We start from the raw sequence: 27045 nt of genomic DNA on the forward strand, positions 1-27045 counted from the left end.
GTATTATAAATGTTCTGGAGTCCTTATGTAGAAGTTTGGTGATGTTTTCATGACCAGAAATATACTATAGGAAATTAACTCTCGTTTATATCAATTACCCTATGGTAAAATCAGTTTAATTAACATTGTTTCTCTTAAAGTAAAAATTTCTGATGACGTTTATATATATATATTTATATATATACTTTATTTCTTCATTCTATTTTTTTATTGATTGATTTATTTTCAAGACATCTACTAAATGATAAGCCAAGAACTAGGTATCAGGTATACAAAAATGAATGTGACATAGTTCTTATGTATCAGGTATTCAAAGATAACTCATGGTACTTTTAATATGAGAAGCAGAATATAAAGAAAAAAACCTATTGAGATAGGAGCCAGGACACAGGAAGGCACAGGATGACAAAGTCTGAGCCTCCTGGCAGTGAGGGGAAGAAGATATGCCAGAGAAGAAGGACATTTCTATAAAAAGGAAAGAAAAGAGACATAAAGGAGGATAAGGTGCTCCGAGCTTCAGGGAGAGAAGATGAAGCCAGATGGACTTAGCCATGGATAGGTGTCATATTTGAACCAGGCGCATGTAAGGAATGCCTTAAAATTCTCTGTGATTAGCTACCCTGAGAGATTATGATGAGCAAGCAAATCCGGGTGATAAAAAGAAAGGAAATTAATAACTTATTTTTCCTTACTACATGCTCAGCAAAAAAGTGTTTCATTTCTTCCTGTTATTAATCTTTCACTCACTCACTCACTAAGTCATTAAAGCTCCTCATCAAATAAAATAAGTGAAATGTAGAATGTAATATATAGTTATGCCTGAGGTAATGATGTTAGGGGAAAAGCCATAGTCAGGATCATGTCCTAGCTTCATAATTAAAGAATCAATTGGGAAAAACAGCTTTGTAAAAGATTTTATCCTGATCTGCAGTTTGTGTTTATTTTTTAAAGAAAAGAATAGATAGGGGTCTATTATAATAATCAAAACTTTCCCCTAATCCCACGTTTATTAACAGACAGAAAAAGAGGCTTCATTCAGCCTCTGGGTGCAATGCTGAGAAGCCGTTGGGAGATTTGAGTTACTTGTGCAGCTTCTGCCAATATATAAGCTTCTATTTTTTATGCCCTTGATGGGATAAAGGACAACTGAGATAAATTGCTCTCCCCAGTCTAATTCCTCTAAGCAAGTGAAATTGGAACAAATTAAACTATTGAGTCTAAGGTAGGTTTTTATAGAAATGAACGAGTCAAACCATGGAATTAGCATTCTAATCACATGTCCAAACTACTTAAAATATCAGATAAAGTTAAATAAAATTAGAATGGAAATAGAAGCTCAGTAGGAAATGAAGAAAGGAAATTCTTTGGAAGAAGTATAGAGATATTATTATATAATTATGAGCCCAAAATATGAGTAAGAAAGTTTAGGCTAGCATTAAGGTTAAACTTAAAGCAGTCAGTTTAAGAATACCTTCTCTTATTCATTTATTTCTAATATAAACAGAAACATGTATCTTTTTTGCTTCCTTCCTCTTAATAATATTTTCACTTATTCATTCCACTATATATTGAGTGTTTAAATGCCAGTCTTTATGCCCCGGACTGACTATGCTTACAAATAAATTTTGCTTTCACTTTACAAGACAATCAACATGTGACAAACAGTTTTTTTACAAAGGTAACATAAGTCAACACATTAGTCAGTTGCATCAGGAATGCACAACAGGCATGGATAATTCTGCCCATTAAAACCAGTAGAGATTTCCTTCAAGAAACAGTTAAACTCAATATCTTACAGTATGTGTATGAGTTAAACATGAAGAATAAGGAACAGGGAGTTCAGATGGGGAAACAGCCCAGGCAAAGGCATACACATATGAAAAAATGTATGGTATATTTGGAAAATAACAATAATTCAATGTGATCTTTTTTCAATATGACTTTGTTGAGATTGTGGAAACTAATAAATGAAAGCAGACACAATTGAAAATTAAAGTGAAAGGAAATCATGAAAACGGGCCAGGGAACTGGATCTCACACATAGTATGCAAAGTTAAAGGACAATCACCACTTTCCTCATGGGAAGGGGAAACAAGGGACACGTAGGACCTATTGCAACCATCTTGAAAGATGGAGAAAAGGGTGATGCCTATGGCTCAAGGAGTAGGGGGCCGGTCCCATATGCCAGAGGTGGCGGGTTCAAAACCAGCCCCAGCTGAAAACCACACACACACACACACAAAAAAAAAAAAAAAAAAAAAGATAGAGAAAGGAAATTTGAAGGACTTTGCCCTTAATGACCTCGATTTCTACTGTGAAATTGTAGGCAAGGTCATTTGTAGACAGAGTGGGAGATTTGAGATGAGTACAAAAACTTGGACTGGCTGTACAGGGAATGGATGTAGATTGGGACAGGTGGAATGGCTGTCTCTTGGATTTTTTATGCTTGGGTCTTCTCAGCAGCTATATGCCCTCTTCTTCTCTAAAGGACCCTTAGAGCTGCTGCTGAGATTAATTGTTTTTTTACAAGGCAAGATTTTTTAGACATATTTAATCATAAAAAATGGAAATGAAACTATTACAGAAACTTACAGTTTTTCATATTTACCCACTTATTGGTTAACTTGATTATAAAAGGATATTTAAATTGGTAAATTCAAAATTCATTTTGTGTAAGTCCAACAAATCTTTCAGATATTACACTCAGGATGAATATTATCATTGTTGGGCTTTTGATCAGAGGTGCAAAGGGTTTGAGATCTTAGAGATTCCTTGGGTATCTGCAACCCCAGCTTTATATCATGAGATTGTCAGAATTTATGAAAATTACCAATCTCATATTGGTATATATAGGTAGATATTCATTAAAATCTTATTTTCATATCCTCTTTATATAAAAACAACTTAAGGTACAGCATGGCAGGAAGATTTCCAGAGTTAGGAGTGTGAGACCAGCCTGAGAAACATAGAGACATCTCTTCAAAAAAATCATAATTTAAATCTGTAGATTGCTTTGGATTTTATGGATATTTGAACAATTTTGATTCTTTCCAGCCATGAGCATGGTAGGCTTTTCCATTTGTTAATATTTGCTGCTATTACTTTTCTCAGTTTCATAGTTCTCTTTATAGAGATCTTTCACCTCTTTTGTTTGTTATATTCCCAGGCATTTCATCTTTGGAGCTACTATAAAAAGTATAGAATCTTTGATTTTATTCTCAGCTTGACTGTTATTGGCATATATGAAGGCTACTGATTTGTGGGTATTGATTTTGTATCCCAAAATGCTGCTATATTCCTTGATCACTTCTAAGAGCTTTGTAGTTGAGTCCCTAGGATTTTCCAGGTATAAGATCATATCTTCTGTAGAGAGCAAGAGTTTGACCTCCTCTGTCTCCATTTGAATACCCTTTATCTTCTCTTACCTGCTTGCAATGGCTAGGACTTCCAGCACTATGATAAATATCAATGGTGACAGTGGGCATCCTTGTCTAGTTCCAGATCTGAGTGGAAATGCTTTCAGTTTAACTCTGTTCAATATGATTTTGGCTGTGGGTTTGTGGTAGATGGCCTCTATCAGTTTAAGAAATGTCCCAACAAAGCCTATTTTCTTAAGTGTTCTTATCAAGAAAGTATCCTGGATATTATCAAAAGCCTTTTCTGCATAATTGAGAGAATCATATGGTCTTTATTTTTTATTTTATTTATGTGGTGAATTATATGTCCTTATGGATTTACATATGTTCAACCAACCTTGCATTCCTGGGATAAAACCCACTCGATCACAGCGCATACCTTTTTTTAATATGTCAATATATTCTGCTTTCTAAGACCTTATTGAATATTTTTGCTTTTTTTTTGAGACAGAGTCTTGTTTTGTCACCCTTGGTAAAGTACCAAGGCACCATAGCTCATAGCAATCTCAAACTCTTGGGCTCAAGTGATATTCTCTTGCCTCAGCCTCCCGAGTAGCTGGAACTACAGGTGCCTGCCATAATGTCCAGCTATTTTTAGAGACAAGATCTCACTGTGGCTCAGGCTGGTATCAAATCTACAACCTCAGGAAATACACCTGCTTTGGTCACCCAAAGTGACCTCAGAGTGTTAGGATTACAGGTGTGAGCCACCATGCCGAGCCCTGCATTAATATTCATTAATGATATTGATCTATAGTTTTTTGTTGTTGTTGTTGAGTCCTTTCCTGGTTTGAGGATCAAGGTAGTATTTACTTCATAGAGCGTGTGATGGAGTATTTCTTCCTTCTTTACATTTTGGAATAGATTATGCAATATAGGAACTAGTTCCTCCTTGAAGATTTGGTAGAATTCTGGTGTGAAACCATCTTGTTCAGGGCTTTTCTCTTTGGGGAGATTTTGTATAGTTGATGCTATTTCAGTGGTTGATATAGGTCTATTCAAATTTTCTAATTCTTTCTCAAAACATCAATGTCATACTTTGAAGAACTTGAAAAAATAGCACTTAATTTCATATGGAACCAGAAAAAGGAAAAAAAAAAACTGAATGGCCAATACAATTTTTAAAAATAAAACCAAATCTGGAGGCATCCTGTTACCAGACTTCAGTTTATACTATAAGTCTATAGTGATCAAAACAGCATGATAGGAGCACAAAAATAGAGACATAGATCTCTGGAATAGAATAGAGAATCTAGAGATGAACCCAGCCACATATTGTCATTTAATTTTTGATAAGTTTAACAAAAGTATATGTGGGGAAAAGAATCCCTATTTAATGGATGGTGCTGGGAGAACTGGTTAGCTTCACGTAGAAGACTGAAACTGGACCTGCACCTCCCACCATTGACAAATATTAGTTCTTACTGAATAAAAGATTTAAATTTAAAACATAAAATGATATAAATTCTAGAGGAGATTTTGGAGAAAACACTTGAAAATATTGGCCTAGGAAAACATTTTATGAGGAAGACCTGCCTGGCTATTACAGCAACACCAAAAATAAATGGGAGGTGATCAAGCTAAAAAGCTTCTGCACAGCTAAGGGCACTACGACCAAAGCAAACAGACAGTATTCACAATGGGAGAATATTTTTGCATGTTATGAATCTTGCAAAGTGCTGATACTAGAATCTACAGAGAACTCAAATTAACCAACAAGAAAACACCAAACAACCCCAATTGTAAGTGGGCAAGAGATTTGAACAGAAACTTCTGTGAAGATGGCAGACAAATAGCCAAACAAACAAATGAAAACATTCTCATCATCATTAATCACTCAAAGATACTCTGAGATATCACCTAACTCCAGTGAGATTAGTCCACATCACAAAGTCCCAAATCTGCTAATGCTACTGTGGATGTGGAGAGAAGGGAACACTTCTACACTGCTGGTGGGATTGCAAACTAATACAACCTTTATTGAAGGAATTATGGAGAATTCTCAGAGAACTAAAAGTTGACCTTACATTTGATCTCACAATCCCATTACCAGGTATCTACCCAAAAGAACAAAAATCATTTTACCATGAACACACTTTCACCAGAATGTCTATTGAAGCTCAATTCATAAACGCCAAGTCATGGAAGCAATACAAATGCCCATAAACCCATGAATGGATTGACAAACTATGGCATATGTATGCCACAGAATATTATTCAGTCATTAGAAAAGATGAACACTTAACATCTTTTATGTTTACCTGGATGGAGTTGAAACATATTCTTAGTAAAGTATCTCAAGAATGGGGAAAAAAACATCCAGTGTACTCAATACTAATATGAAAACAATATATAAACAATTGCATGCCCACACACATGATAAAGCACAATATAATCTAGAAGGGGGAGGAGAGGGAGGAGAGAAGAGGGGAAGGGAGGAGGGCAACTGGAAGGAGGAGAGAGGGCAATAGTTAGGATCTCACCTAATGTGCGCTATGTGAGATGTTCAGCACACTCCCTAGGTAAAGGGCTCGACTACAATGTGAACCTTACCTTGGAAGTGACAATGTAACTTAAAATTTGTACCCTCATGTTACTTTGAAATTAAAAAATCATAATTTATTCTCACCACTACTTTGAAATAAATCTTTCCAGGGTCAGCATTGACTTATTCTATTTCAAATCCTGTAACTTTATCTTATAGAAAAGTAATCAAGAGAAATTTGTATATTCAATTATACATTTATTTCCTTTCTATTTTTGAATTTCTGTAATTACTTGTAATTTGTGTTCACATCTGAAAATGATGTGAATATATGTTAAAGGTTATACCTAAATTGAAAGTTATTATGCAATAGAAAGTTTTGGGGTGAATAACATTAATGGTAGTTATTATAGGGATACATTGGAAAATTTAAAATGCATATTTAAAGTCACGTTGAATAGAATGAAAATTTTTCTCAAGCAACAAGCCACACATTCCCAGAATAGGTTTTTATAACCACAAGTTGGCACAGTTTTCCAATTAAATGTTGGAGACTATGAAAGAAATAGCCCATCACACACCATGTGACATTTTCTCAAAAAACATCACCCGTATCCTTAGCTATCTCCTATTATCTGATGATACAAAATGAGATTTAATTTAAGACTTGAGCTCTGTATTTCAGAAATTTAATTTAAGAAATTTTATCTTGTTCTTCTTTTAAAACCTTTGTATCTCTCATATGTGAATGCTTTCAGTAACTTGGAGAAGAATCTTTTCAGGAGAAAACCAGAGAATATTGAGAACACATCTTAAGATCTATTTCATTTCCTATTTCAAGGTATAAATACAACTTGTGATATGACTGGATCCACAACCAGGGCACTTTGAACACTTAGGAAAGGCTCCTCTTCATTTCAACACTCCAAAGTCTAGAGTAGATGTATTTAGAAGATCATGGGAAGAACAAAGTATCTTATATAAATGTATTGTGAGCAATACTATGATTTGCCTTCTCTTTATACTTTGATGTCATTCTAATATTTCTTTTAGCTCTTTGAGATACACATGTACACCCTTTTACAATATTTCTAAATTATAGCTAATTTTCAAATGAGAATTCTCAGGATTAATAATTATATTCAACATTGCAATAACATAGCATAAAAATGATCATTTCTAGTAAGTCTTGAAACCACTACAAATGTAGTTAGTTACTTAAACATAAACGTACATTTCATTATTGAAAGTTTTCTTCTACAAGGTGACCTTGGAAATACAATCGTCATATATTTTTATTTTTCCATATAATTTTCATTTTAAATATTTTGTCTAATTAAGACATCTTGTACTTTGAAATTATGTTAAGAAAATGTGGTCAACATGCCTCTATGTATGTAAGTACTTATAAGTCATGTCATTTGTTTTTGATGTTTTTAAAGTCTTTTTGATCTGTGGTAATAGGCTTTACATTTGTTTTATTTGTCTACTTTCTCTTTAATTCCAACCTTTATCTCTCTCTCTCTTGTGTTTTCTAAGTATAAAATATACCTATTCTCAGGCTGGACACAGGAGCTCATGCCTATAATCCTAGCACTCTGGGAGGCTGAGTTGGGTGAATCACCTGAGTTCAGCTTCAACAAGAATGAGACCCCATCTTACTATAGTAGAAAAATTAGCCAGGTATAGTGGCACCTGACTATAGTCCCAGGTACTCAGGAGCCTGAGACAGGAGGACCAGCTGAGCCGAAAAGTTTGAGGTTTCTGTGAGTTATGATAGTGTCGTGACACTCTACCAGAGTAACAAAGTCAGACTCTGTCTTGAAAACAAAATAGAATATTTTACACCTATTCTCTATTAATCTACCTTATCTATTTATCTATCTATCTTCAGTGTCACCAGAATTTTTTCTCCTATATACCTAGAGGAGCAAATCAATTTCTTTTTATATAAAGGACATTTTTGTTTTGTATTTATAAAACTGTGGTAATATAAACTTTCCAATAGAATAAATAAATTTTACTCTATACCAACTAAAGATAACAGTAGAATATGTGACATTTGGTTAATATCATTGTCTAGATTCTGTGATGTATAGACTTCAAATCTTAGAACCAGTGTCAGAATTCATGTTTCCTTTTTCTTCTTTTTTGGTTTCAAACGTCAAACTCTTTATCAAGTTTTATTCCGTACCTCCTTACATTCTCCCTCTCGGTACACTCAGTGGGATCAATCTTTCATCATTAGTCTCTGCACTTTCATTTATTCACGTCTGCGCTTGGGTTTCTGCCTCAGCCTTGACTGTTTTTCTCACATTTCTCACATATAAAAATCTTGTCAGTTTTCAAGGCAATGTTTAAGTGTTCTGCCTTCCATGAAGCCTTCCTTGATAATTGAGATTAAAATAAATGTCCTACCTTGTCAAAACACAAAAATTTATAACACTAATCCAGGGACCTTGTACCTGCTGTTCGAGTTCATCAGCACTCTCGCTGGAATGTTGACTCCAATCCAGAATTAGAAAAAAAAAAAAAAAAATTCAAGCTAACTGAAAGTACTAGGGTATGAAGTGAAAGTAATCAGCATTTTAAGTCTGGCTTTCCTGTTCACAACTGAGTTATGAAGAGAATAAAGACATGTGAGGAAAATGCACCACGGTTATATTTTCTTTCCTGTCCATTCTTTAAGCTGTAGAATCCTCCACCACGGTAAGAAACAACAAGTGGCAGGTGTTCATTAAATGCTTATTCACTTGAATTATACTGTTTGTATGGAACATTAGAAAGCTGCTTCGTAATGCTTTCAGAAGCTAATTTATAAATTTATTCATATCCCTTAAATTTTGCATGACTAGAAGAGGGAAGATACGTAGAATAGAATAAGTAATGCTGACTTGGGGAGAAAATAAGCAAGAAGGACATTTGGGTAAAAAAATAGAGGCTTTTGGTGTTTTTAAAGAGGGTCGTTCAGTAATACACAATGAATAAGTTACAGAATCTGGGAAAAGGAAGGAAGACTGAGTAAGCAGTGATAAAGGGAGAAAGTTGTGATAATTAGATGTGACAAGATGACAATATTGCATGAATTGGGTCATCATTGATACCCTTAGTGTTTGAGTGTTTGGAGGAGCTCACTTAGTAATGAATGGCAGGCGCAGTGCTAGATGTTTTACTTTTTTTTTTTTTCCCCCCCAGAATTGAATTTTGATCAATTCACAATGCTATTGCTGTCTTGTCTAGGTATACATAAAAATATATTAGCATTGAAAGTACCCCAAAATTTGTATTTTAGCTCTGTTGAGGTTGACTAATGCTTCAGTTATATTCCTGATACAAACTCATCTCAGAAAGCTTATATGCCGTATTATAGAATGATTTTTATAAACATGAATATGAGTTGTTAAAAGTTTTTCTTAAAAACTCAAGAGACAATAGTAAATTTCCCATGCAATTAACTGCAAATGGTTTGTATTCAATAGGTCATTCTTCTCTGGATTAGCCCCTCACATTGTCAGTTTGGTTTTGTTGTTGTTGTTGTTGTGTTCTGTTGCTTGTTTCTTTTTTACTTAGACTTATTTTAAAAAGTAACTAGCCTGGTTAGTTAGAACTGTAGTTTTGTTAAAAAAAATAGCAATGATATAAAAGATGGGTCCCGATATACTTAAAAATAACCAGTAAGCAGGAATACACAGGGTGAAACTAAAGTTCCATATAAATGGATTCCTGCAATATTTCGTCTCTGATGCGCTTACTCATTTAGCATCAGCACTGTCCTTAAGGTTCATGCAGGCTGTAACATATCTCCAAATTTCTTCTCTTTTTAATGCTGAGTAATATTCCATCCTATGCTCATACCACACTTTGCTTACTCTTTAATCTGTTGTTGACGGACCCTTGAATTCCTTCCATCTTTTGGATGTTGTGAAGAATACTGCTATGAACATGGGTGTACAAATACGTCTTTGAGACCCTTCTTTTAATCCATTTTGATATAATCCCAGAAATGGAATTGTTAGATGACATGATAATTCTCTTTTTAGTTTTAAAGGGAACTATGTGCTGTTCTCCACAGTGGCTGCATCATTTTATGTTTCCACAAACAGAGCCGCTGTTTTTAATTTTGTGATATCCTCATAAACACTTGGCATTTTCCTTTTTTTTTTTCTTGGTTTTGGATAGAAGACATCCTAATGGGTGTTTTTTTTTGTTTTTTTTTTAGACAGAATCTCACTTTGTCGCCCTCAGTAGAGTGCTGTGGCAGCACAGCTCACAGTAATCTCCAGCTCTTGGGCTTAGGCAATTCTCTTGCCTCAGCTTCCCGAGGAGCAGGAACTACAGGCGCCCGCCACAACGCCCGACTATTTTTTTGTTTTGCTGTTTGGCTGGGGCTGGGTTCGAACCTGCCACCCTCAATATATGGAGCAGGTGCCCTTCTCACTGAGCCACAGGTGCCGCCCTGGGTGTTGAGTTTTGATATCCATCTTTCTAATGATTAGTGATATCAGTATCTTTTTAGGTGTGTGTTGGCCATTGGTAGATCTTCTTAAGAGAAATAACTGCTCAAGTTCCCTGTGCATTTTATAAGCAAGTTGCTTATTGTTTTGTGCAGTTTATTTATTTATTTATTTATTTTGTTTTTGGTGGTTGTGATAGTTCTTCATGTGTTCTGAATATCTTATCTGATATATTATTTGCAAATATTTTCTCCCAGTCCATAGCTTACCTTTTCACTGTGTTTATTGTTTTCTTCCCAACACAGAGTTTTAACTCTGACACAGTACAATGTATCAGGTTTTATTTTTATTACCAGTGTCTATAAGAACCACCTTTTGTCTTTATTGATTCTCTGCATTTTATTTTTTATGTTATTAATTTTTTTGTCTCCTTCTTTCTTCTTCCTTGCATTTTAGTTATATCCTTTCTCCCTTCTTTTGTAGAGTATATCTAATTACGTCTAAAGTATTTTGTGTGGTTTCTAATATAAGTGTTCGACATAATAAGTTCACACTTACAATTGCTTTTGTTATATATGATCATGACATAAATAGCATTATTCCATTCTAATGTTTTCTTATTTCTATTATGATTTTCCCTTAGATTTCTGTTATGATTCCTTTATTGGTCCATTTATCATTTAAAAGTATCTTTTGAATATGTGTATATTTGTGCATACATGTCATAAGTGGGACTTATTTCAACTGTTCTATTTGTACCTATGATTTTTGTTACTTTTCTGTATTTTCATCTCCTTCCTTGCTTGATTTTTTGTTTTATTTTGTTTACATGTGTCACTATGCAAGTTTTGAGACTGATGGCGTTATGGTTCATTATTTCACTTTCAAGAAACAGTGTCTACAACACCCTTTCTGATTCACTCATGCAAGTTTCCGCTTGCTTGGTTTATCGGTGTTGTCTGGAAGAGCTTCATTTGTTTTCACAAATTTTAGAGTTTTATATTTCTTGATTTTTGTGCATCTCAAAAATTTCATAATGACCCATGCATTTTGTGTGTTTATATCTTTACTTATAACATTAGAAACTTTAAAATATAAATGCATATAAAATTTAATGTATAATGTTAAAGTCTATCCTTCTTTAATGTTCTTCTAAACAATGCAATGATCTTAGAATGTTTTAATTATATTTTCTCCCCTCCTAAATTATAGTTCCAGTTCATTGTTTAGTTTTTTGATAATTTATTAATAAAAGTTTTAACACAATCAATATTCTCTTACAGTTTCATCAATTGTGAGAGATTTTCCTTTATATAGTGCTAAAATTCAAGACCAACAACTGTATTTTGTTTCCCCAAAATAAGTATTGTTTCTAGATTACCGTAAAAGGCGCTTGCCAACCGTTGCGGCCATGGGTTTTGACACAGGTGAGCCTATGGAAGAAGATAGAGGTCTCCTATATCCTTGTCCACTTAGAAACATCCTGTTTTATGTCCTTCCCCAGAGACCTGTAAGGTGATGAAAACAGAAGTTCAAGTTCAGCTGTGTTCTGCAAACGTCATAAGAGTAAAAGCTAACTTCAGTGTTTAGTTCATCATATTTCTGTGTTTAAAAGTTTTCTCAGATTTTTGCTTCTGAAAAATTCTAATTTTCTTGCCAGCACAACATATTTTGAAGAATTTGTTTTACTACAACATTTAATTATCTTTATAGAGAGACAATCCACCATCCTGTTGTAAACAAAAGCTTTGTTCATTATTTTTGTCTTTTTGTTACTGTTCCAAAGCACAAATCTAAGGAAGGGGGGTACGGGGAAGGGGACCCTTTTTTTTTAAACACAGAGTATTTTAATTTATTTTTTTGGAGGAGATGTGTAGGGCTTAGTCTTTTCAATAAGTAAAATTTACAATATGTAAAAAATGAAAAATGGGACTTTGAATTCCAGCATAAATATCATCACACCACTATAATAACTTGACTAGAATAAATAAAAACATGGCATTATTTTTCTATCCACTAACATGTACTGAGTGCATCCACGGGCAAGGCTATGTATGCATATGGAGGGAGATAGGAACATAAAATACTAATAGCCTGTGGCCTCATATACCGAGGGTGGCGTGTTCAAACCCAGCCACAGCCAAACTGCAACAAAAAAATAGCCAGGCGTTTTGGCAGGCACCTGTAGTTGCAGCTACTCGGGAGGTTGAGGCAAGAGAATCACCTCAGCCCAGGAGTTGGAGGTTGCTGTGAGGTGTGTGACGCCACAGAACTCTACTGAGGGTGATAAAATGAGACTCTATCTCTCAAAACAAACAAACAAAAATATATATATATATATATTATAGCCCAGACTTCTCTAGATTTGACTTTTAACATTTGTCTTGTTTTTAGGGACTATTTAAAGATTTTAAATAGGAAGCTCAGTTCATTATAGTATACTTATTAAAAAAAACTTAAAAATAAGTTTCACTATGTGTTTAATTTTTTAACTCATGCTCTTATATTTCACTCTTTGACTTCAGCGATGCCATTTAACTAAGCTAAATAGGATTTGGTTTACAAATCAGCAAAGTGACAAAACGTACTATATAAGACAGAATATTAAGCACTCAGTAGACAGTCAAGAATTTAAAGAATATATTCTCCTCAAGGCCATATAGTTGTCATGGAAATGATTTATTTTGGGGAAAACTAGTACACTAAATTGCAATTTTTAATGTTAAACCAAACTAGAAAAATTAAACAATGGTATAGTTTGAGCTGTTATATTATTTTGTAATATGCATAGTATCTTTTACTTAAGTACATAAAAAAATTCTATAAATTTCATGCTTAAGAATTAACTAGTCTACCTTTGACGTGCAACACTCATTATGTAAATCATTCATCCTGACTTGATCTCTTTTACCTCCAATGGTATATGTAACTGCTGTACAATAAATCTTCCTTGTCTTTGCTAAAATAAGTGAACTCTAGGACAAGGAATTAAAAACATATTGATCTACCCAGCTAGACTACAGAGAAGATTGTTATGTTGCAAACCTGATTCTTACAACTAAATCAAGGTCATGGCTATTTTTCCTAAAATTTACCCCATTCTTACCCTCAGATTTGTCTGTAATCCAGTAACGAATTGTTACCTCCAAGAGGTAATATATCTTTTTCTCTGGTTTTGTTTTCTTTACATCTGTTTTCTTTTCATTCTTTCCTTTATGATCCCCGGACACCCTGATTTCATAATCAGAATGTTTCAGTGCCTTACAAAATGGCTTATTTAAATTCAGATAACCATTTTCAGCCTCAATGCTGCCCCCAACTCAGTGCCACTCCTCACTTCCCTTATGTAGCCCTTCTGCTTAGACATTTAAATAGCTTTTTTTGTTCATGAAATACTTTTAGTGGGGGCAGCACTGATTTATAAACTGTTTGATATTGGGCATGTATCCCAATCTGACTATGCCTTAGTTTCATCATCCATATAGTAGTAATGCTTGTAATTATATATACCTTACACAGTTATTACGAGTCTCCTATGAGAGAATAGAAGTAAAGCTACAGATGACTATAGTTATTTCTTTCAAAGTGTATCAGTTGCATGTTGCTAAAAAAGCAAAAATTAAACATTTTATTGTTATAAATGTGTGCATATAAGATGATGGTACAGGATAATTTTCTATCATTTAGATTTGATATATAATAATTTTACATATTCATGGGTTACAAAGTGGTATTTTGATACATGTATACACTGTATAATAATCAAGAAAGGATAATTTGCAGCTCCCTTATCTAAACATTTATCATTTATTTCTGATTACAACATTTAAAAGCCTCTCTTGTAGCTATTTGGAGGCCACGGCACTCTACCGAGGGCCATAAAGTGAGACTCTGTCTCTACAAAAAAAAAAAAAGGAAATACATATATGACACTTTGTTGCTAACGCTACTGATCCTAGGACACTTCATATCAGTCAAGCAATTTTTCCTCATCTCCTCCCACCCTCACCACCCTCTTGTAACCACCACTGTTCTATTCTACCTCCATGAGAACAACGTTTGAGATTTCACATGCTAGTGAGCTCACGTGGTACCTATCTTTCTATGCCTGGGTTATCTCACTTAATGTAATGCCTTCCAGGTTCATCTGTCCTCCCACAAATGATAGTTTTTCTCTTTTTTATGTCTGAATGGTATCCTGTGGATTCGTTGATGGGACTGTTGTTTCTCCGATGTGTATTCTTAGTACTTTTGTGGAAAGCTGGTTGGCTGAGGATGAATGGATTTGTTTCTGGGCTCTCTTGTGTGTTCCATTATCCTATGTGTCTGTTACTATGCCATTAACAAAATACTTACACTGAACAGTTTCTGTCATTATACAGCTGTTTGTGTTCCTATAATGCTATAGTATGCCTTGAAGTCGAGTAATATGATGCCTACAGTGGCATAATTTTCAATATGAAATTCCTTATACAATTATCTGATGAATTGCATGCTAGCAACCTAGAGATATGTTTAATATTGATAAATTTAAATGCATACCCTTTTCTTCTACAGAGTTATATAACAAAGTGCAGTACCTAAAAAAAATCTGAATTTTTTTAAGTGTAAGTATTTGGTTTTATAGCATTAAAATTAAGACTATAATTGATAAAACAGTGTTTTCCCAGGTCATAAAATAAGACAGTGGCAGAATTGTGTAAGTACAGAATTCTCCCTCTGGTAAGGTTTCTGTTTGTTAAACTTTAAAAATTTATTTTATTTTATATCTAGTGCTACTTCTCCACTAGATGACTAGTCTTTTATATATGCGACTATTTGAATTACTACTTTGTGGAAAAAAATGAATTATTTATGATTTTATGTTGATTATTAAATTTTTCAATATAGAATCTTTGTCTTTTGAAATACCTAGGGAGGAAATGAAGATATTTATTTTATCTAAGACTGTAATTAGGAGAACTAAGTCATCTTCCATTTTCCAATTTGCCAGGTTTTCACATATATCACATGAATAATTGAATAATGAGAATGAGCCAAATCCAGAGTAGTTAATTTTAGTTGGGTGAACTCAGTGCCATCTGGACTTTTGGCTTTACTAACTTTTAATTGACCTAGTTCTTTCAGAAGCATTCTAATACCTAATTTATAAAATATTTACTCAAGCCCAAAGCAGAATGAGTAAGTCCACTCGTTATAATACATAATTACCATAGTTTTAAAAACACAATACAGAAAATAGGTAGCATGTTTAAACGCTCCATTTTTTTTCAGTGTCAAATAATTATGTAATAATGTAGCTTGATTTCTTATCCTTTTTTTTTTATTTCTTCAGTTTTATTAACTGTTCCTTCTATGCAACTTATTTGGAAACTCACGTTACAAATTAAAAGCAAAGTTACCTTCAACTTCATAGTCATCCCACCCACATCTTCATTCTTTCTTTTCTATGAAACATTTTAGTTAAATCGTAATCAGAAGAGACATTATACCATTTAACTGATGTTTATATATATTTCAAATTATTTATCGTTCTACAAAATTTAATTTTACTGATCCTTTGGAGTTCATCTTGATATGGTCTTTTTATTCAATTTAACAAAAATTTAAATTCCATCTGCTGCTATATGCTCATGCTAGGAAAATTTAAATATGAAATCTAATTACAAAAGTTATCATTATGTCCACTAAAGTGTAAAATGATATCCTGGCATCCTCCATCCCATTTTTGCAGGTGATATGCCAATTTATCTTAGTTGCTAAATTAATATTTTTCTCTGGTGCTGCATTAAAATACACCAATAAAAACCTATACATTAAAATTATTTTTGTAACCATGATTAGTTATATTTCCTATTAAGCACTTATATCTGTCTTCAGTATTTTACCTATTTATTCATCTATTTAATGCAGTATTAACTGTTTGAAGTATTCTTATTTAGAGGAGCTCTGTGAGTCTTTGACTTCTTTTGCCTATTTTTCACATTTATGTCCTGGGCAATCACCAAGGACTAGTCTAATCTATGAAAGGCATAGGGACTTTTAACATGTGAGAGAAACCAGTAAGCTATGGCAACATCTATTGCACAAAATATTTGTGAGGAGATATTTAGAAATAGACTGAAAAGTTAAATAAAATACAAATAATCTTGTGTTTTTGAGGAGTGCTGAGTGCTCTACACCGAATGCTCATATAAATCCAAAATTATACTGAACAGTTAGTACTGGTACTGCTAGTGGGATTTTTATTATTCTTTCTTTTTAAAAAAAAAATGTATTTGCAGGTGGTTTTTGGTTCGCTTCTTTTATTTTTTTTTTAATCACAGTGTGATATCTTTTTCTTTATAAGGTGTGTGTGACAACTTCTACTATAACATTCCATTATTAAAAAGAATATTTGCCCAAACTTATGACATATATATTAAAGTGAACCCTGATGTAAATTATGGTTTTTCATTGATAATGATATGTCATGTAGGTTTACCATTTGTAAAAATTTGCTGCTCCCATGAGAGATTTTGATACAGAGGGAAGCTATACATATGTGTGAGGGGAGGGAATTTGTGGGTGATCTTTGCACTTGCTTCTCAGTTTTGCTTCGAATCGAAAACTTCTCTAAAAAATAAAGTCTGTTAAAAAATAAACAAAAACAACAAAACACTTCCATATATAGAGAGATGTCACAAAAACACTCCCTCCATAGAAATATACTTATAGATATAAAATTGTACCTATAAATCTTTGTAGAGAGATAATGTGTTTTTATATTTATAGATCTGTACATGTATTATATATAATTCCATTATAATTAAAATAAATGTTTGGTTTTTGCTTTCTATTTTTTCTCTCAACAAATAACATTTTATGTAGAGTCGTATAATCTTATAAAACACCATTCGTTCTTTCTTTTTTTTTTTTTCAGATAGTCTTAAGTGTTCACCCTGGATAGAGTGATATGGTGTCACAGCTCACAGCAACCTCAAACTCTTGGTCTTAAGTGACTTTCTTGCCTCAGCCTCCCAAGTAGTTGGGACCATTGGCACCTGCCACAATGCCTGAAGATATATATATATATATATATATATATATATATATTTTTTTTTTTTTTTTAATTGCAGTTGCCATTGTTGTTTAGCTGGCCAGGGCTGGGTTCAACCTGCAAACCTTGGTATATGTGGCCTGTACCCTACCCACTGAACTATGGGTGCTGCCCTAAAACACCATTCTTATAAGGTCTGATGGGTGTTTCTTGGTTCCTTGGTTCCCAGTTCAAGAATGAGTACAGATACCAAGTTGAGCCACTGATGAAGTGACCACATATACAAAACAGTCTCACACACATTTATTGCAAACAAAATTACATCTCAGAGGGAGAGAGGAGTCCATCTCCAGAGTGGAGAAGACCCAGAAGTTGAGCACATGCTATGTTTACATGCTCCCTAGTTTGTCCTGCTTTTCTCCTGGCAGAATTGTTTGTCATTTCTCGATGTTGGTGTGATTGACAAGTTGGAGTTATGTAACAGATGACATAAGAAGTTACATAGCAGATCAGGTTATATAACAGTTTCTTTAATAGGTTTGCATCTTCCTAGAATTATTTATGAAAGTTCCACCCATGCTATGCTAATTAGATGGCAATGAGCCCAGGTAGTTAAAGGTCACTAGGAGCTTCTTACTGTGATCTTGTCGCCAAGGAAGAGTTCCTAGATGCAACTGGGTTCCTAGCTACAATTCATTTCCTGGTCTCTGCCCTTAGCCAGTTCCTTGCTACCTGTTTATCTTATGTCAGACCTAATATTCTTAATTGAGCACTGCTTCTCCCTCAGAGTACTACAACTATACTTATACTATTGACATTTTCTATGAAATACAAAGGGATGGAGTTTTCACCTTATCTTGTTTTCTTACCAACCATTTTATGTTTTTGTATATTTCAAAACTCTAAAAGACTTTTCAGTATTTTGTTTCCCTTTCGTTTTATTCCACAAATTTTCAGAACATTATCTGACATTTGTAGAAAGGATTTTTAACTCATCATCTTTCACAGAAACCTGCATTAAAATTTAAGAACATCCCCTTACTATCTAAAATATTGCTAGGCTTTTAGCAGTATTTTTGCATTTAAACATGCTTTTCCATTTTTACTATCCATTATAAAATAAAAGAAAGTAAGTTTAAAATTTTAACATTGTTATAGCAGCTTTCTCTTCCAAGAAAACACATTAGAAATGTTTTTTTCCTATTTTTCCTCACTAAGTACAAATAAAAACCTATGCATTACATTGAAAACAAACCAAGAAGACACTACCAGGTGTAGAGAAAGCAACAGACGGACTACAGAATTTGAAACCAAGGCTGTGTCAGATAATGAGTTGCCTGCGTTTTCTTTTTGCCTCATACATCCCAGTGTTGAAACTGAAAGGTATGAGCCAGAAGGCCAAAAAGTGGAGCCAAAATCTTCAACAAGACCGCAAGAGAGGGGGAGCCTGGCAAAAATAAATAGATAGATAGATAGTAGCCTTTCTTCTCTAGCCAAACACTACAGAAAAATAATACTGTCTTTATTTATGCTCACATTAGCTAAAGATAAGGGAGAATCCCAAACTTACACCCTTGCCAGACCCACTGGGAGGAGTGGTGCCTAGATAGGCCAACTGAGCAAAATCAGGACTTTGATACCTGCTGTGCAGTAATAAGCCTCCCTTTTCTTCACAGTATTAATGGAGACCACGTATGGAGTTAAAATATCAACTCCCTAGGTGTAGACCCACTAATCACCCCCCCTCCACCCTTCCACCCCCTCCTTTCCCCTCCCTTGACCCCTTCCCCATATTCTTGTACTAAGATTGGGTTATAGCCTTTGTGTGAAAGCTATAAATTGGTTTCATATTAGGGCTGAATACATCGGGTACTTTTTCTTTCATTCTTGGGATACCTTGCTAAGAAGAATATTTTCTAGCTCCATCCATGTAAACACGAAAGAGGTAAAGTCTCCATCTTTCTTTAAGGCTGCATAGTATTCCATGGTGTACATATACCACAATTTATCGATCCATTCATGAGTCGATGGGCCCTTGGGTTTTTTCCAAAACTTAGCAATTATGAATTGGCCTGCAAGTGTACAGTATAAGGGTTTGAACACAATAATTAAGAAAATGCCATGAAGGCTAGGTTAAGCAGTTTGGTGAAAATATTTCAGACTGTATATGGAACCAGCACATTGTACCTCATGATTGCCTTATTGTACACAGCTATGATTTAATAAAAAATAAAAAAATAAAAAAAATTTTCAACTCCCACCCAGCAGTAAACATGTACTTCTTTCTCTTCCCATTGAGATGTTACCAAATGACACCAGGTTGATGGCAGAATTTTTACTCCCACACAGCAGAAATGAAGCAACTCTATCACAGAGACAGTTGAATCCAAGATGGAGCAAAGTGCTATGATTAGTTCTATTATTAATCAAATATCAACTAACGCCTAATGCAGAGATGGAAATATGACTCTCCAGAAGCTCCTTCCTCCATGAGTCTAATCACAGGGTGAATAGGGAAACTGGACGTCTACCTGAACCTGGAAATGATGCAGTAATAACACTACCACCCCCATTCTGCTATCTGATTAGATGAGAGGAGGATAGATAAAACACTTCATTGAAATAAGAACTAGTGCCTTAAAACAAAGTTTCCTAAACATACAGGCTTTAAAACCCAATCAAGGGAAGACCAAGGGGATACCAAGAAGAAGGACAATCTCAACTCAAATGAAAATTAAAGCAATGAGCAGATAACAGCCCTGAGTTGCTGGGTTACAGTGAGCTATGATGATACCACAGCATCATGGCCAGGGAGACAGAGCAAGACCCTATTTGAAAAACAAAACAAAACAACACATCTCTGAGAAATATGACGACACCAAATAGACTAAAGACCCTGGAGAGGTGGAGATGTGTGATCTCTTGGACTGAGAATTCAAAGTAGCTGTTTTAAGGATGATCACCAAATTTCTATGAAACAAAGAGAAACAATTCAGGAATTCATCAGAGAAATTTCACAAAGAGATTAAGATAACAAAGAAAAATCAAACAAAAACTTTAGAGAAAGAAAAAAGCAATAGATCAACTGAAAAATCTATTAAAGTATCTCAATAGCAGAATCGATTCAGCACAAAAAAAGAATCAGAGAGCTCAAAGGCAAGGCAGTACATGTGAAACTTAGTAAATGTAGAATGTAAATGTCTTAACACAATTAACTAAGAAAATGCCAGGAAGGCTATGTTAACCAGTGTGATGAAAATGTGTCAAATGGTCTATAAAACCAGTGTATGGTGCCCCATGATTGCATTAATGTACACAGCTATGATTTAATAATTAAAAAAAAGCACAGTAAGCAGGGATAGAAGAAAAAAAGACATTAAAGGAACGAGTAGTGTTTATAGGATCTAGCAATGTAGCTAATAGCTTTAAGAAGGCAAATGTAAAAATGAATAGCCTTAATAAACAGGGAATACAACAAGAGAAAGGAGTAGAAAGTTTGTTCATACAAATAATAACAAAAACTTCTAAACACAGAGAAAAATATGAAAATGAAAGCATGGGAAGGGCAGACAGAGATCACCAAGCAGATCAATCCAAGTAAGACTACTACATGGTAGATAATAAACTTTCAAAGGCAAAGGACTAAGAAGGGCTCCCCAAACCATAGAGAGAAAGGAAGCAAATAACATTTAAAGGACCCCTGATATGGCCGGTAGCAGACTTCTCAGCAGAAACCTTGGAAGCCAGGAAGGAGTGAAACAAAATATTGAAAGTTGTGAAGAGATAAAACAACTGTCAGCTAAAAATCCTGTGCCCAGCAAAGCTATCCTTCAAACATGATGGGGAGATGAATGCCTTCCCAGACAAACAAAAACGGAGGCAATTCATCACCGTCAGAGCTCTTCCACAAGAAATACTAACAGGAGTTTTTCAGTTTGAAAGAAAATGATGCTAATCTGCAACAAGAAATCACCTGAAGGTAAAAATAAGTATATAGACAAACTCAACGTACTATGATGTTATAATAGTTGTGTGTAAATCACTCTTGTCTTTAGTATGAAAACTAAAAGACAAATCTATCAAAAATAATACAGCTGCAAAAATTTTTGAGAGATAGGCAATATAAAATGATGTAAGTCAAGACCAAAAACCTCAAAATGTGGGGATACAATGGAATTAAAATGTGGAGTTTTTATAGTTTTTCTATCTTTACTTTTCCGCCAAGTTTAAGCTTTCATTGGTTTAAAATAACTCTTTTTTTTTTTTTTTGGTATTGAATTTATTTATTTATTTATTTATTTATTTATTTATTTATTTATTTTTGCAGTTTTTTTGGCCGGGGCTGGGTTTGAACCTGCCACCTCCAGCATATGGGGCCGGCGCCCTACCCTTTTGAGCCATAGGTACCACCCTAAAATAACTCTTTATAGCTACTTTTTTTGTAAACCTCATGGTTACCATGAAGCATATACCACTAATAGATACAATAAAAATTAATGAATGGAAAAATACTATCAGTGAAAATCATCTACTTTAAAAGAAAATAGTAAGAAAAGGAGGAAAAAATATGAGTTAAAAATAAGAAATAATAAAATGGTGTTAAATCCAAATTTATCCATAATAAGAGTGAATGTAAATGGACTAAATTCTCCAATTAAAAGACATACCATGACTGAATGAATAATAATTAAAAAACTATATGCAGCCTGTCAGAAATTATTATCTCAAAACATGCATATAGACTGTAATCAAAGGAATAGAAAAATACATGTTATAAAAGTAGAAACCCAAATGAGCAGGAAGAGCTATACTTATATTAGATAAAATAGACATTAAGTCAAGAGCCATAAATGGAGACAAAGAAGGTCATTATATAATGATAAACAGTTCAATTCAACAAGAGGATATAACAACAGTTAATGTGTATATGTCCAACACCAAAACTCCTAAATATGTACAGCAAAAATTAATAGGTATTAAGAGACAATACAATAATAATATGGAACATTATCACCCCACTTTTAGCAGTGGAAAGACATCCGGAAGAAACATTGAGGTAAACTACACTCTAGACAAAACTGACATTGACCAAACATTTCATACAAGTGCTACAGAATATGCATTCATCTCAGTGGCACATGGGACATATTCAGGATAGAGTATATGTAAGGGCACAAAGAAAGTGATAATTGATTCAATACAACTTAAATCATATCAAGTATCTTTTCTGACCATATGTAGATGTCAATAACCAGAGTAGCTTTAAAAACTAAACAACGTGATCTAGGATGACCAAAGGATACGTTGCATTATTATAAGGGAAATCTGTGCAGCTGAGCAATTTGTAAAGAAAAGAGATTTATTAGGCTTATGGTTCTGCAGGCTGAACAAGAAGCATGGTTTCCAACATCCGCTTCTGACGAAGCTTCAGGAAGCTTTCATTCATGGTAAAAGGTGAAGAGGAGCCAGAATGTCATATGGCAAAAGAAACAGCAAATAGAGAGAGGAGGTCCCAGGCTCTTTTTAACAATCAGATCTCTTAGGAACTAATAGAATCAGAACTCACTCAATGCAGTAACAAAAGCACCAAAGCCATCAATAGAGGATTCACCACTAGCACCCATCTCCAACACTGGGTATTGGAAGGGACTAATGCCCAAACTTATCAGAGTTAATGAAGAGATTATAAAGGATATTAAAAATTATTAAAATAAAAATTTGAACATAATATACCTAAATCCATAGAATACAGCAAAAGCAGTAGAATTTTATAGCAATAAATGCCCCCATCAAAAAAAAAAAAGAAAAGAACTATCTATTGATGAACCTCAGAAACTAAAGAGACAAGAATAAACCAAACCCCAAATAAGTAGAAGTAAAGAAATAGGAAACACCTGTTTCATGAAAAATAAAATTTAAACTAAAAAAAAAGATCAACAGAACAAAAGTATTTTGAAAGATAAATCAACAAATTTTTATTTAGATCAATTAAGAGCAAGAGAGAAGACAAAGACAACCGACATAATTAAAATTATAGCTGAAAAAGGAGAAAATACAGCGAATATTGCAAAATACAAAAGATATTTTCAAGACTGCATATTACGATAAATTTCTGGACACATACAAACTACTAAGATTAAACCATAAAGGAACAGAAAACCTGAACAGACCAATAATGAGTAACAACATTGAACAGTAATAAAACAATGCCATCATTAATGGACAGATGAGATGGCGTCAATCTAAAAAGCTTCAGCACACCCAAGGAAACAATAATCAAAATGAAAAGGAAGTCTGCTAATTGGAAGAAAATATTTGCAAACCATTTATCTGATAAAGGGAAAATATCCAAAATATATCAGAAACTCACCCTAATCAATAGCAAAAATAAATAAATAAGTTAATACATAACTTGAAACATGAGCAGAGGACCTCCATGAATTCCAAAGAATCCATACAAATGCACAAAGACTATATGAAAAAGTGTTAACACCACTAACCATCGGTGGAATGCAAATCAAAATTACAATGAAATAATGACTTACAACTTACTAAAATGGCTATCAAAAAGGCTGGAGGCAGTAAGTATCCGCAAGAGGATGGACAAAAGAAAACCCTGTACACTGTTATCGGGAATGAAAATTGGTATAACTGTCAGGGAAAACAGTATGAAGGCTCCTCAGAAAATTAAAAATAGAACAAACATATGATCCAGGAATCCCCCTTGTGATTATGTTTCTAAAGGAAATGAAATCAGTATGTCAAAGGTGCATCTGCAACCCCGTGTTTATTGTAGCATTATTCACAATTGCCACAACCTAAGTGCCCATAGAGGGGTGAAAGAAAAGAGAATGATAATTAAGCCATAAAACAGGGAAATACTACCATTTGTAGCCACACATAGAACATTACACTACATAAAATAAGCCACCCAGAAAAATATAGCCACTTATATGTGGAATCTAAAAAGTCAAAGGTATATAAACAGAGATTAGAAAGGTGAGTAATAGGGCTATAGGGTAAGGGAAACGGATAATACCTATCAAAGAGTACAAACTTTCTAATTACAACATGAGCAAGTTCAGGTGTTCTCTTACACAGTGTGGGTGGTGAAGGATGCAGAAAAAGGAGAGAGAGAGAGAAAGAGAGGCGAAGAGAGGGGGAGGGAGGGAGGAAGGAAGGAGAAAGAAAGAAAAGAGAGAGAGAGAAAGAAAGAAAGAAAGAAAGAAAGAGAGAAAGGGAGAAAGAAAGAAAAGATCAGATACAGAAAGGATGAACATTCTAAACACAATGATGTAAACAGCACTGGAAGTTCTAACCAGAGCAGTAAGGCAAGACCAGTAAATGAAATGCTAGAGACCATAAAAGAAGATAAAGAACTGTCCTTGTGTAGCAAATCACATGATTGTCTACATAGTAAATCTAAATAATTCTACAAAATACTTTTAGAGTAATAAGAGAGTTCAACAGATGTCACAGGATCAATATACAAGAATCATACTTACTGGCCGTCTGTGGATATAAAGATATCATTAGTAAAAGTACATTACTTTCCATAGTCATTCAAAAAATAAATAAAATGCTATACTTAGATGTAAACCTAAACAAAATGCAAGGTCTTATTTACTGAAAACTATAAAACATTGATGGAACAAATCAAAGACAAAACAATAGATTTGAAGATTCAGCACAATAGATATCAACTCTCCCCAGATTAATATATACGTTTAACATATTTCTACCAAACCTCTGCAAACTTTTCATAGATTTAAACAAAATTCTTTTAAAAGGTATATAGAAAGACAGTAAAACCAGGAGACCTAAACATTTCTGAAAAAGAAGAATAAAGTGGGAGGGTGCAGTTTACTCACTTTTGAGACTAATTATGTAGCTACATTAATCCAGACTATGTGGGATTGATAGAAAATGGATGCATTTGTAATAAAAGTAACTTTGACCTAAATCTTATACATTACTCAAAATTTAACTCTACCTGGGTCACACACTTAAAAGTAAAATGTGAAACTATAAAGTTTTTGAGTAAAAATGGGGAAAAAAAATCTTTGAGATTGTGGGCTGGAAAAAGAAATTAGATTTGGCAACAAAAATTTAGTCCATGTTATAGAAAAGTTATCCATTCATTAGCCAATTGAAAGATGTAAATTTAAATCAAACATTATGAAACATCACTAGAAACCTATCAGAATGACATAATCATCATTATAATGAAATAGTGACATCACTAAATGCTCACGATGATGAGGGTGAGAAGAAACTGCATTGATCTCCTGTCAAATAGTATAATCACTCCAAAAACAACTGCTTAACAATTCACACATTCAACCACCACACAGTTCAGCCATTTGTGCACCTGGGCATTTATCCCAGAGAAATGAAAACTTATGTTTGCATAAAGCCTGTACATGGATTTCATGGCAGCTTTATTTGAAATATTCAAAACCTGGAAACAATCCTAATGTCCTTCAACAGCCAAATGTTAAAACAAATTGTGGTACATTCATACTGTAGAACACTGTACTCAGCAACAAAAATGAACAAATTTTTGGTATCTGCAACAACATGGGTGAATGTCTTGGGAATTATTCTAAGTGGAAAAAAAGTTAATGCCAACAGCATCCTTACTGCATATTATTCCCTTTATATATCATTTTTGATATAAAATTATAGAAATAGTGAATAGTTAGTAGTTGTAAAGTGTTAAGGGGGTATGTCAGAAGGAAAATGCAGTTATAAAAAGTACATCATGAAGTCTTGGTGGTGACAGAAATGTTGTATCTGAACTGTGACAATGCCAATAAGACTGATTATAATTTTTATTACAGTTTTAGAAGATGTTGCTATTGAGGGGCATGGGTTAAGGATCATATACATTTTCTCTGTATTATTTTTTATAACTACACATTAATCCACCATTTTCAAACGAATTGTTATCGAGGTCAACATAAATGTAACTTAATTAAGAATTGTGCTTAAATATTAATCAACTCCAGGAGTATTTACTGAATTCCTGTTTTATGCTACATGCTTACAATTACTGTATAATACAAAGGTACACAATTCACAGTACTTTTTCTTGAACCAGAAGCTTATCCAGGACATCAAGATTAAACAGGCACTATGACAGTGTACTCTTGTCTGATGAAATTCCTCACCTTCTCTGTCTAGCTTTCCTCTCCCAATTGCATGCACTGACTATATTGAACAACAGTTCCAGATAGTAAGTCCTCAATAAATATCTTGTTAATGAATTAACTCATTCCATGATAAAAAGCAGCCCATCTGCCAGGTATTAACTTTCCCGGAGAGCTATTGATCTAAAAGAAAGGAGACAGTCATGGAGACTAAAGCAAGATTTATGGACTTACAGAAAAGAGCTCTGAGAACAAAACTACCTAGGGAACTGAAACTGCTGCCTGCTTCAAAACCATCAACCACTCTAATGGTCTTTAATAACGGAATTTCCTCTGCAGGAGGTCAAGAGCTTTTCTAACCAGGGATTAATTTGGTTATAAACAGATCAATTGAACATTTGTAGTTCCATGTCTAGTACTCCTCCCTGAAATCTTCCTCTCAAATTTTGCATATTTAAACATGGCATTTGACTGTCTTATTTGACATTTATTTCATACG

General features: G+C 33.9%; 1 protein-coding gene across 3 annotated transcripts in view; it reads left to right on the top strand.

Annotated features, from left to right (window-relative positions):
• Nucleotides 1-27045, top strand: part of BRINP3 (BMP/retinoic acid inducible neural specific 3) — a 389735-nt gene that overhangs the window by 165207 nt on the left and 197483 nt on the right. The gene's annotated exons all lie outside the window — the stretch shown is intronic.

The sequence above is a fragment of the Nycticebus coucang genome, chromosome 10, assembly GCF_027406575.1.
Source record: "Nycticebus coucang isolate mNycCou1 chromosome 10, mNycCou1.pri, whole genome shotgun sequence".
In the NCBI taxonomy this organism is placed as follows: domain Eukaryota; kingdom Metazoa; phylum Chordata; class Mammalia; order Primates; family Lorisidae; genus Nycticebus; species Nycticebus coucang.